This window comes from Ictalurus punctatus, chromosome 24 (genome assembly GCF_001660625.3).
Source record: "Ictalurus punctatus breed USDA103 chromosome 24, Coco_2.0, whole genome shotgun sequence".
NCBI lineage: Eukaryota > Metazoa > Chordata > Actinopteri > Siluriformes > Ictaluridae > Ictalurus > Ictalurus punctatus.
In genome coordinates this window covers 14,106,809-14,119,565 of record NC_030439.2, presented here as the reverse complement: position 1 = coordinate 14,119,565, position 12,757 = coordinate 14,106,809, and positions in this window count along the sequence as shown.

Here is a 12,757-nt window from a genome sequence, read left to right as displayed (position 1 = left end):
TGTCTCTATACATAAAGAGATATTTGCACTGATGGGAGAACATAATAATCACCTGATTTTGTAAATATGAGAAATGACATTTGCAGGAAGCTCCCACTTTTTGCTTATGTCTACTATAATTGCTAACATTTACAAAACGAACCTACAATAAATAACAAGTCTATTCAATGAAAGTAAAGGTCCATGTTTAATAAAAATCTTAATGAAATAAAATAAAAAATGAGGTTGTTCAATTTAGTTTTATACATGTTCTCATACTTATAGCTAGCCTATATTTTGCTGTAATGTAACAAATGTCTCAAGATTTACTGGGTTTTATATGATTCTTTGCTCTTTTTTTCATACTGTGGTTTTTAGTGAAGTGAACTGAAAACAAACACAACAATTCCTCCTCAGCATTCAGCAATTACACGAGAGACGCCATGTTTGTAAGCGTTGCTATGGTTGTTCCGAGAAACTACTTCTTCTCTCAGCTACTTCCTGTTGGTTTATAGAACGATTACTCAGAGTCGCCCCCTATCGTTTAAAAGAATATTACAACCGCAAGCGCGTCAAATATATTGTGCCGTGCGTCGTGCGTCGTGCGTTTGTGGAGATGCGCGCGCAGTCAGTGGAGGCTCGCGCAGCGGAGCCAGGCGGAAGTATAAACAGGGATTTAGCTCCATGAGGATGATGTTCATGGTCCAGAAGCATCTGGAGCTTTTCTTTTAAGAAATATCTCCATATTCTTTTGCACTACACACGCCTCGTCACACGCTAATTATTAGGATAAAAAACAACTTTCTGTGTTATTATTTCAGACATCAGATATTTCTCATATATATTAAATGTTTTATACACATTTAAGCATTTTAGAAATGTTTGAAGTATTTTTACACGGCAGCCCTGCTCCCACTAGATGGTATACCAGCACACCTTCAGAGGTCTTGTGAAGTCCATGCCTGCATGGGTCAGAGCTGCATTGGTGGCACAAGGGGACCTACACAATATTACAAAAAAATGTTCACCTGGAGCCAACATTGAAGAGATCATCACTGTGAAATCAAGCAATCCCTGTAGGCCTACATTTACAAGCACTGACAACTTTGTGGTATTTGCAACAAGAACTGGCTGACCGCTCTGGCATCCCTCTATCATCCCTGAGCTACTTATTGCCAGCCATATGAGATAACATTTAATTAGGATGTCACCCTGATGCATTGAATTTCCTTATACTCAGGGTGAACACACTGACATCAAAAAGTATTTTGCAGCGATTCTGTTTTTGAAACGTAATATTGGTTACTTCACTCTCTTACTCTCATTTGTTAACACTATCTAAAGTTTGGCTGTGGCTCCTGTCTGTCACCGTGAGGTTGGACTTCTTTCAGCTTGTTAAATGATAACATTTGACATAGCTGCGAATTCCCAACCGAACATTCCTAACACAGCGCTGACTGTGAATTATTGTTGCAGGACTATTAGGAGATTTGCAGCAGCTCAGGAACATCATATTATACAGCATTTCCCCCTCCCCTTACTACATAATCATGCTTTTAAACAACAACAAAAAATCCAATGAACTGTAGCTTTGAAGTAAACAGTTCTAGACTGTAAGCTTCAAAGCAAACATCCATCGATCCATCCATCCATCCATCCACCCATCCATTTTCGGTATCACTTATCCTACACATGGTTGCGGAGAGCCTGGAGCCTCTCCCAGGGGACTCCGGGCACAAGGCAGGGGACACCCTAGACATGATGCCAACCATCGCAGGGCACAATCACACACACTCACACACCCATTCACACTCTATGAACAATGTAGACATGCATAGCAAACATATATAACCCTAAATACATAAAGCCTTTAAGTTATAAGGTATCAGCTATTCCTATATCTAAATGCAGCAAACTGTGATATCAATTCCAGAAAAAATATTCGTTGATGATTTAAGTTCTGGGCTCAACCTTAAATGTGGCCTCTTCTTTTTATGCCCATACAAAAACACATCAAGTGCTGCCATCTAGTGGAAATTTGGAAACTATTATATAGGCCTTTATAATATATAATATATTTTGCCTGTCTAAATATGTGGTGTACTTTTTTCACGACTGTGTGTGTGTGTGTGTGTGTGTGTGTGTGTGTGTGTGTGTGTGTGTGTGTGTGTGTGAGTGTGTGTGTGTGTACAGTCATGTGAAAAATAAAAATACACCACATTTGTAGACAGGCGAGATATATTATATATAAGTACAACGCTGTTCAATTCTCCACTCTGATTGGTTAAAAGATGATTAATTTTGTGCCAGCTGTGAGTTTTATATGAACACCTTTCAATAAAAACAACTTACCCAGGAACGTTCATAGCAGATGATCTACATAATCTAAGACTAATCAAAAATAATAATAAAACAATAAAAAAAGTATTTTAACAAAGAAAAGTGTATACTCATTGATATGGTTACCTTTTCTGTAAGGTAACATTAATTTAATATTTATGGATGGGGTTTCCAGTGTTAGCACTTTATAACAGCCAGGTTTCTGCCATGGGAAGGTTTTCAGGACAGAAACTTTCTCGGTAACATCTTGTTCTTCAAGAGAAAAAAAATTAAAGGAGGATGGTGAGAAAACGACTGTTTAAATACGACGCTATTCTTGTAATTTTTACTTTATCCTCAAAATATTATGACTTTATTCTCGTAATCTATTTTTTTTTACGTGGCACTAAAACACTGTCGTACTAAAGCACTCTTATCAAAAACAGCTTTTGTTTGCAGTCATGGTAAAACAAGGGATATGTAGTGACGTGCTGTTTGGTTCTACTCAGCATGTCAGAACCATTACTGAATTACAAAATGTTTATTAATGCTTGTTTATAACTCTCCAAATGATGTATAAATTATTATTATTATTATTATTATTATTATTATTATTATTATTTTATCTTTTTTTTTCACTAGCTGGTGAACTGGATGCTAGTTATCAGGTAACATAGCTATGATTTTGCAGCTGTGCTAACCTCTGGGCCACACACAGGGGAAACATAGCCTATAACAGCAGGTTAGCACTCAATGTACAATATATATATATATATATTTTTTTTAGAAAGTAAATACATAGTATATAATTAAATATAAGTAAGTGACCTTTCAGGATTTAGTGCAGACCACCTGACTAGTTTCTGAAAGATACCCTTAAGTGTGATTATCCACCTGAATGCTTATATTATCTTAACTGATGTAGCACTAATGTTTTCATGTCTACATTGAAAAATATATTTAAGGATTTTCGCCAATTACTTCTACAACCACTTAAAACAATCTCTTCTACTGTCTATGGACTAACAGTGTTGGTTGTTTTGCTAGAGCTAGCTAGGTTTCAAGCTGGGTAAAGTCTCACTCTGGACAGAAGAAACCTCTAGTTAGGTGTGAGCTTGGTTTGGACTGGCAAGAGAAAGATGCAGCAGTCATGTTTTGAAATGTTCTTCAGTGGATATCTTGTAAAAGTATTTTCAAAGTTAACTGTTTCCGTTTTAATTTTTAATAATTTTTTCTAATTCTCAGAAATAGTATTCTCTGACTAGTCTACCTAAGCCAGACTGCTGGTGGACTTAAATACTCTGAATAGGTGCATTAGCAAATGTGGAAAGCAAAAGTTTCAACCACAGACTGTAGGGCATTATGTCATTGCTTGATTAAACCATGTCTGTTGCCATTAACTTTTGTTAACTTATCATTTAGAAACAGTATGATGTAGGGATGGGGTATTGGAGCTGAGGATTTCACCTGACTGTTCCGGGAAAAGATTCAAAGCTTCGAGAGTGTTGAAAACAGCGCCATCTATTAGTTAGTAAAAAAATATAATAAAAGCAGTCAAAAGCCTGTGGAAGAAGCTCCGTCGGATGAAGCAGCCACCACACACTCCACAGATAGTTTCAATGTTATGTATGTTATGTACACAAATAAAAGCCGTGTCTGTTTTGAATTTCCAAAAGTGCAAAAATTTAGCAAGGAAAAAACAAACAAACAACAAAAACAACAAATCATTAGTGACAAATAATTAGTGATGCTTTAAATGTGACATATTGATTATCCAACTTTCAAAGCACAGTACTCCTCACAAACCAACCAACCAGACTGAGGCAACAAGGACTCCGAAAGTAAGATCTGGGGTTCGAACATTCCGACCCGCCAAGCAAATCACACATGTGATTGGACAGAAAGTGAGGCTTCGTTTGTCGTCGATCACGTTACTCTATGAAACCAATACACACCCTGACACATGGCTTCACTGGAAATTGTGTTGCATGCTCGATACCTGCCTTGAAGCTTCAGTGTTACGTAACATCACTAGTATGGTGTTCACATAATTGTGTTTTACATTATACCTAGTGGTGGATACGAAGCTGATCCCAGGAACACTGGGCACGATGCACGAACACACCCTGGATGGCATGCCAATCCATTGCACCATGTACAAACACATTCACACACTCAGGTCACCAATAAATGTACCAGTATGTTATTGGGAGGTGGGAAAAACCAGAGAACCAAGGAAGAAAACTCATGGGGACATGAGGAGAAAATCAGAAACTCCACAAAGACAGTAAACCGAGCTCTGGCTCGAAGTTGGTGTTTTGGTTAATGTTTAGCTAGATAATAATAGATATGTTTGCTTAAACATTTAGCAAACACTAGCTAAGTTAGCACTTAGCACTTACTGTTTCTGAGGTCTATCATCGTTGACTTTTTTCAATTTGGTAGGGTGAGCAGGGACCTAGTCTTTTTGTCATCCGGCTAAGGAGGGGCTTTGTTCTGCGAAGCAGATGCTCTTTCTGGCCAAGCATTTCTTAGTCTGACCAAGCAGGGGGTTCACATTGTAGGTGTGTGGGGCTGGAGCTACAGTAGATGCAGCTGGAGTGCAGCATCTCTGAATGAGACAGAGACAGGTGGAGTAATTTCAAAATCAGACACCAGGTGGCAGCCCATCATTTTGTTGTGATATTTAAGTCTCCTAGTACACTTTCTCACATTCAGTGCAAAAATGTCTAAAATCAGTGGAAGTGCCTTTTGAATCTTTTCTTTTTTTACACTATTGTAATATGTTGGGATTTTCATATGCACTCTGAACCTATGCAATGATAATTTATTATATGAGAAAATTTTATACAATTTGTTGAGTTTGCTTGAATTTGAAGATAATATGAAATTATGTCAGTTGTATAACAGAGAATACAGTCTCTGTATTGTGTATGTGTTTGTGTTTGTTCTGTAGTCATTTGTGTTCATTTGTTTGAGATTCAGAGGCCTCAGTGACCGTATGTGTGTGTTTATTTATATACTGTGCTGTGTGTGTGAGAGTGTCCATGGGTGCTACTTTGTGCGTGTGTGTGTGTGTGTTTATACACTGTGCTGTGTGTGTGAGAGTGTCCATGGGTGCTACTTTGTGTGTGTGTGCGTGTGCATGTAGTGTGTTTGTTTATATACTGTGCTGTCTGTGTGAGAATGTGCATGGGCGCTACTTTCTGTGTGTGTGTGCGTGCGTGCACGTGCATGCATGTGTGTGTGTGTGTGCGTGCAGTGTGTTTGTTTATATACTGTGCTGTCTGTGTGTGAGTGTGCATGGGTGCTACTTTGTGTGTGTGTGTGTGTGTGTTAATATACTGTGCTGTCTGAGTGTGAGTGTGCATGGGTGCTACTTTGTGTGTGTGTGTGTGTGTGTATATGTGTGCACTGTTCAAACATGCCCCCAGGCACCCACACACTGGCCCATTCTCTCGGCTGTGTGAGAATGGAGAGCTTTGCTTTGTGTGGGTGTCTGTCAGTGCTGTTGTGTGGAGTTGGCCCCATTGTGGTCGACCACTGTTCCTTATTGACACAGGACTCTCTCTGCTCTCTGTTCCCAGGCTCGGAGCCTGCGTCCGGACCTCCAGCACCCTGAAACCGGATCCGGCGAGCACCGTCACTGCTTGTGCTCTCTCTCTGCACTATTGTCCGTGGCCGTATTTCAATCCAAACTGTGGCTGGGTCCATTAAAGGACAGCAGGTAATGGCGTGGTCACAGCTGCAGCTGCTGATGGGGAATGTGACGGCTGCTTGTTCAGAGCCACTCCTGAATGGCTTCACTCATTTTCTCCTCTTTGTGCCTCCTGTAGGTCTGTGATGGTATGATGTCGCCAGAACCTCAGGGTCAGTGTGTGTGTGTGTGTGTGTGTGTGTGTGTGTGGTGTTAATTGGTCCTCAGAATCAGGTGGGTAGAGTAGCCAAGTACTCAAGTACAAGTAAAATGACTCATAAAGATAATTACTAAAGTAACAGTGAAAGTAATAATATTAATAATGACTTGAGTAAGAGTAATAAAGTATCCAATGAGAACTACTCAAGTAGCAAGTTACTAGTTACTTCAGATCTGATTAAAATGAAGGGAAAATCCTGAATCTCGGACTACATGGAGAACTGTAAGTCACACCTCTCCTTGAAAGGCTGTCTGTTCTGTTTATATGATATAAAACCTGGGTTCAAGATCAAGCAGGATATCCCAGTCCTGTGATGGGTACAGTAACACAGAACCTGTCATTTTCAACACAAAACCTCTCTCTCTCTCTCTCTCTCTCTCTCTCTCTCTCTCTCTCTCTCTCTCTCACACACACACACACACACACACACACACACACACACACACACACCAAAAAACAAACATTTCCCCAACAGTTGACTGTCTTAACTTGTTAACAACACAAACTTGTCAGCATCTGCATTTAAACAAGACAACAGAGAACAAAAGAACAGACTATGAAACAGAGCAGAAGAGAAAGTGTGTGTGTAGAGAGATACTGTGTGTGTATGTGTGTGTGTATGCGCGTGTGTGTGCGTGCGTGTGTGTGTCTGTGCGTGTGCGTGTTTGTGTGTGTGCGTGCGCGTGTGTGTATGTGTGTGCGCGCGCGTGCGTGTGTGTCTGTGTGTGCGTGTGCGTGTTTGTGTGTGTGTGTGCGTGCGCGTGCGTGTGTATGTGCGCGCGTGTGTGTGTGCGCGCGCGTGTGTACGCGTCCTGCCCCCCCGCTCGCTTCTTCCCCCTGTCCAGGACTGAGCCATTAAAAAGTGAGCCGTTGTTGCGTCCGCATTCAGACCCCTGCATCATATCACGAGACTCGTGACCTCATTATACGTGCTATAAACTAATTATTAAAATTACATTCTGTATATTCATTAACATTTAACAGTAACGGAGGGACGCCACCGAATGTAGCGAAGTAAAAGTACATTTCTGTGATTAAAAATGAACTTGAGTAAGATTATAAGTATGGCCAGTTAAACCTACTTTGAAAAGTACCCCCCCCCCCAAAAAAAAAAAACCAAACAAACAAACAATTAAATAAAATAAAATAAAACTTACTCAAGAAAATGTAACGAGTAAATGTAGCGTGTTCCCCACCTCTGCTCAGAATCTCCTCAGAGGTAACTGGGGAGGTAAAGACAGTTTAGAGATATATTCTATTAGAGATTTTGCTAATCTCTTCTGTCAAGAATTTATTAAACATTCAAATAAACAAACAAATAAATAAATAAATAAATAAATAAATAAATAAATAATAATAATAATAATAAGAATTTTAGTGGTAGTTGTAGTAATAGTAGTAATATACATATCTAGGGCACACAAGACATATCCTTTTTGTGTCTTTTTTTGTATCTGAAGGCTGTTTATTTTAAAGAAATATAATAATATGAATTATATAAAATAATATAAAATGATATAAAATAATATTATATCATTCCATTTTTCTCTGTTTCTCACATTAATTATATAATATAAAGTATGTACGGTTAAGCTTTAAAGTGCCAAATTGTCATTGTTACAATTGCAACATAAAATGTAGAACAATAAACAGCTAAATGAATGAATAAATGAATAATTGTCACAATAAAAGTATAATAGCGATTTTTTTTTGCTGTTTTGAAAATCCATTCTTATCTTTAATCATCCTAATTACTAATTTAACACATTGAAATTTTTATATAATTAAAAGCAATATAAAGTAAAAAGAAAAGTAACAAATGAAAAGAATGCATAGAAATGAGTAGAATAAAATAGAATTTTAATAGTATAAATAAACTAAAAAAAAAGTATCTTAGTACAAACATAAAAAATTTATAACATATTTACATAAAACATTATAAATTAAATGCTCAAGTAAAAATGTTCCTGTCAATGTAAAGAGAAAATTGCTTTATACTGGCACTAATATATTTTCTTCTCATACTGTTTAATAGTTTGCCAGATGTTTTATAGCACAGCTTTATGGTATGGTATCAGTGCCCTGGACTGTTTAGCAGGAGGACAGGTTGTGTTGCTCAGAGTTTGGACAGGATATGCAGCTGCGGTTTGAGATCAGCTGCGTCTCAGAGCTCAGGCTGCCAGGTTCAGTATGTGAAAACAAGCAAAGAAGAGAAACAAAATATTGCCTAGACACTTCTGTCTTACACTGGATGGACGAGACAGTGCTCTGTTGGGAATTGTCCGCTTGGCGAGTCTCACACACACCGGCCTTGTTCACACAGGTCAGTTCTGAACACGTTGTTCCTCCTGTGCGGGACAGACTTTTGACATTTGTGTGGGAAAAATTCAGGAATTGAACTGAACGTAAACGCAGCTATTTTCCTATGTCTTCACTTCAGCTCATCATTATAATGATTATTTGTTTAAGGACTAATCCTGAAGTCAGTTACCCAATAAACACCTCCAGCTTACAAACCCAATGACTTTTCATACATGGTTTCATCAACACACACACACACACACACACACACACACACACACACAATATCGTATGAGTCTTCATGCCTGTAGCTATGTGTGAGGTGTGTGCGTTTGATTGTGTGTCTGCAATCTGTCAGTGCATGTTTATATACACAGCACAGCCGTGTGTGTAGCCATGTGTGCACACGTGTGCCTATGTGTGTGTGCGCGCCTGACGAGGTGCCGGTTCCCACAGCTCTGATCTAATTCAGCTGTAACCCAATCTCCGTGTGAGTGTCGCTCAGCCAGCGTTCTCCCTCCCACCACCAGCATTCAGTGCGTGGGTGTGTGTTCACGCTTGTGTGTGTTAGTGCATGCACGTGTGTGTGTGTGTGTGTGTCAGTCACTTCCCCCGTCAGTCCCACAAGCCCCTAGGCACAGCGGCTCACAGGGATTGGTTTACTGTGTCAACTCCGGCAGGCGCGCTCATATGGCCTGGTGCATCCTGTGTGCACACACCATCGTGACACTCTATACCTGACACTTAGCAACTGCAGGAGCCAGGAGGAGACAAGCAAGAGAGCAACGGAGGAGAGTAGAAGAGGTGCAGATATGACACACATCACTCCCAGCACATATTGCTCCCATTCTTTATCAGTTACAGTACAATGACTCTCTGTTGTATCCCGTGTATAATACAGCAAATACTGTTCCTTTGAGCTGGAAAGCCTTGCATGGCCTTTTGCATTAATTCTAATAGAGTTTCATTAATTAATCAACACAAATATACACTCTGGCATGGGATTACTTGCATTCTCCATGTTTCTGAGAAGTGTGTTCAGTATTAAGGCCTCAGTACAGAGATTTGTCCATGCACACGTTCAAAAATGAGAACTGGCTAAAGCAGGAACCAACAAAATATTGAGGTACTAGATCATTTTGCAGAGACAACTAGCACTGGATCAACTCTCACAGTAATGAGAGTAAAAGTGACCACATTATGGTTTTGAGGCACAATAATGCCATTGCATAGAAGAATTAATCTTTTGTCTGATGAGTTGTTTGGTGAACCATCCATCCCTCCATTTTCTGTACTGCTTATCCTTCACAGGGTTGTGGGGAGCCTGGAGCCTATCCCAGGGAACTTGGGCTCAAGGCTGGGGACACCCTGGACAGGGTGCCAACCCAGTGCAGGCCACAATCACACACACTATGGACAATTTGGAGATTGGAAAAGCTCCTGAAGCACAGGGAGAAAATGCGAACTTTGCACACACAGGGCAGAGGTGGGAACGGGAACTCCCAACCCTGGGGGTGCGAGGCAAACGTCCCCTGTTTGGTGAGCCAAATTATATAAACTTAAAAGAAAACATCTAACTGAGGAAAGGTTTTTTGAATTTTGTGATGTGCATAGACTAAACAAAAAATGGAAACGGTCCTTCAGTTATGGCACCGAGGAACCATTTTTGGTTTCCTACAGAAGATTTTGATTGATGTATCTTAAACAGACTTTGTTGATGCCACAAAGGACTAAAATAAAAATCCCTCTGTAATTGTTACCATCATGTTGAAAGATCTATTTGGTGGCCAAAGTATCACACACTGAAAGCCTGTATAGGGAACCAAAACTGTCTGATTAGGAAACAAAAATGGTTCCTCTATCATGTAATTTTAAAGAACCTCCTCTAACACTTTAATTCTTTAGAGAGTGAGAACAGAAAGGGGAGCACTGGAGGGAAGAGAGCACCGGTAGAGATCTGGATGAAGGAGATTAGCAGGAGAAGGGTGAGTTGGAAAAGGAAACCAGTAAGGAAGAGCAGAAAGAAGGAGATTGATAGAGAAAGGTAGTAGCATAGCGATCAGTATAGGAGAGTAGGGAAAGGCAAGAAGCAGAGCAGGAGGATGGTGATCAAAGAAGGAGACAGGAGTTCAGTGGAAGACAGCAGGAAGGAGATCAGGAAGACAACAGGAAGGAAATCAGAGCACAACAGCAATAGGAAAGAAGCAGGACAAAAGGAGATCAGGGAACAGGGATGAATTCAGAAGGAGACCAAAAGAGACAAGCAGGAGAAAGGAGATCAGTGGAAGAGTGCAGATTGGAGGAGAACAAATGAGGTGAGTTGGAGAGAGGAGATCAGTAGAGGAGTGCAGGAAGGAGTTAAGTGAGGAGCAGTAAGGAGATCATCAGTAGAGAGCAGCACGAAGGAGATCAGTGAAAGGGAGCAAGAGAAAGTAAATCAGTGGAAGATAGCTGGAGTAAGGAGATGAGTGGAAGATAGCTGGAGTAAGGAGATCAGTGGAAAATAGCTGCAGTAAGGAGATCAGTGGAAGATAGCTGGAGTAAGGAGATCAGTGGAACAGCAGGAAGGTGATCACTGGAACTTAGGAGAGGAAGTAGATCAGTGGAAAAGAGCAATAGGTAGAACCTGGAAGAGAGAAGGAAGAGATCAGACAAAAGAGCAGGAGTAAGGAGAACAGAGGAGTGTCAGCAGGGGAATGAAAATCAGTGGAAGAGACTAGGAGGATGGAAATCAGTAAGTTAGAGCAAGACAGAGGAGTACAAAGAAGAAGAGCAGAGATCAGTGGAAGAAAACAATAAGGAGATCAGAGGAGGAGATCAGGAGGTGTTGGGTACCAGTAAACCATTTAAGAACTGTTATGTTTTTCTACTAAGGAATGACAATCCAGACCTTTACCATCTATACACAGCACAGAGGCCTCTTCATAGACAATGATTACTTGTAAGATGAGAGACACATGTTCTTTTTATTAGTAGCTGGTTATTTAGAGTGCATAGCTGTTAGCATTAAATACTGCAGGAACTACATTTGCAAGTTTGAAATGGAATCAAGCAGAACAGCTCCACAAGCTCGGGCACCTTGCAGGAAGAAAAGGGTTAACTGTGTTTTGTGACATTTTGCCTACAAGGACTAACAAGGAATGAGAGTGAGTGTCCTAGTGTGTACCAAAGTTGTTGTTGGATTGGTAAGAAAAACAGATGTGAAGCAGTGTGAGAGGGAGCACTCTGTCAGAGAGAAGCTTGGAATGTGTGTATGAGTGGAGCAAAGGTGTAGTTGACTGAGTCGAATGAATGGATTCCTGGAAATAATGCTTGTTAAGTGTTTACCAAGGGGTATGTTGTTTGTTGCATTGGGAGGCACAATGGCTTAGTGGTTAGCATGTTTGCCTCTCACATCCAGGGTTGGGGGTTCAAATCCTACCTCTGCCCTATGTGTGTGGAGCTTGCATGTTCTCCTTGTGCTTCAGAGATTTCCTCTGGTTTTCTCCCCCAGTTGAAATCCATGTGTTGTAGGTCGATTGGCATTTCCAAATTGTCTATAGTGTGTGGGTGAATGTGTGTGGGATTTTGTGCTGCAATGGGTTGGCACCCCATCCAGGTTATTCCTACCTTGTGCCCTCGGATAGAATCCAGAATTCTGTGTTTGGTTATGGCAGGTATAACGGGACCCCTGTCTTCCAAATAGTTCCACTTTTGACTCATAAATCCACAGAACATTCTCCCAAAAGGTTTGACGATCATCAAGGTGTGTTTTGGCAAAATTCAGATGAGCCTTAATGTTGTTCTGAGTTAGCAGTTGTTTTCACCTCGCCTCTCATCCATGGATGCCTATTTTGCCCAGTGGAGCAATAGTGGAGTCATGAATAGTGACCTTTATTGATGCAAGAGAGGCCTGTAGGTCCTATGATGTTGTCCTTGGCTCTTTCAATGACTTGCTGGATGAGTCTTTGCTGTGCTCTTGGAGGAAATTTGGAAGGTCAGCCACCTTTGGGAAGGTTCACTACAGTGCTGAGTTTTTCCATTTGGAGATAATGGCTCTCACTGTGGTTCTTTGGAGTCTCAGAGCCTTTGAAATAGATTTGTAACCCTTCCCAGACTGATGCATTTCAATCACCTTCTTCGTCATCGTTTCTGGAATTTCTTTTAATTTTAGCATAGTGTTACTGGGTAAGACCTTTTAACAAACTTCATTCTGTTGAAAAAGTTCTATTTAAGTGTTGATGTGATTGAATAGGGTTTGC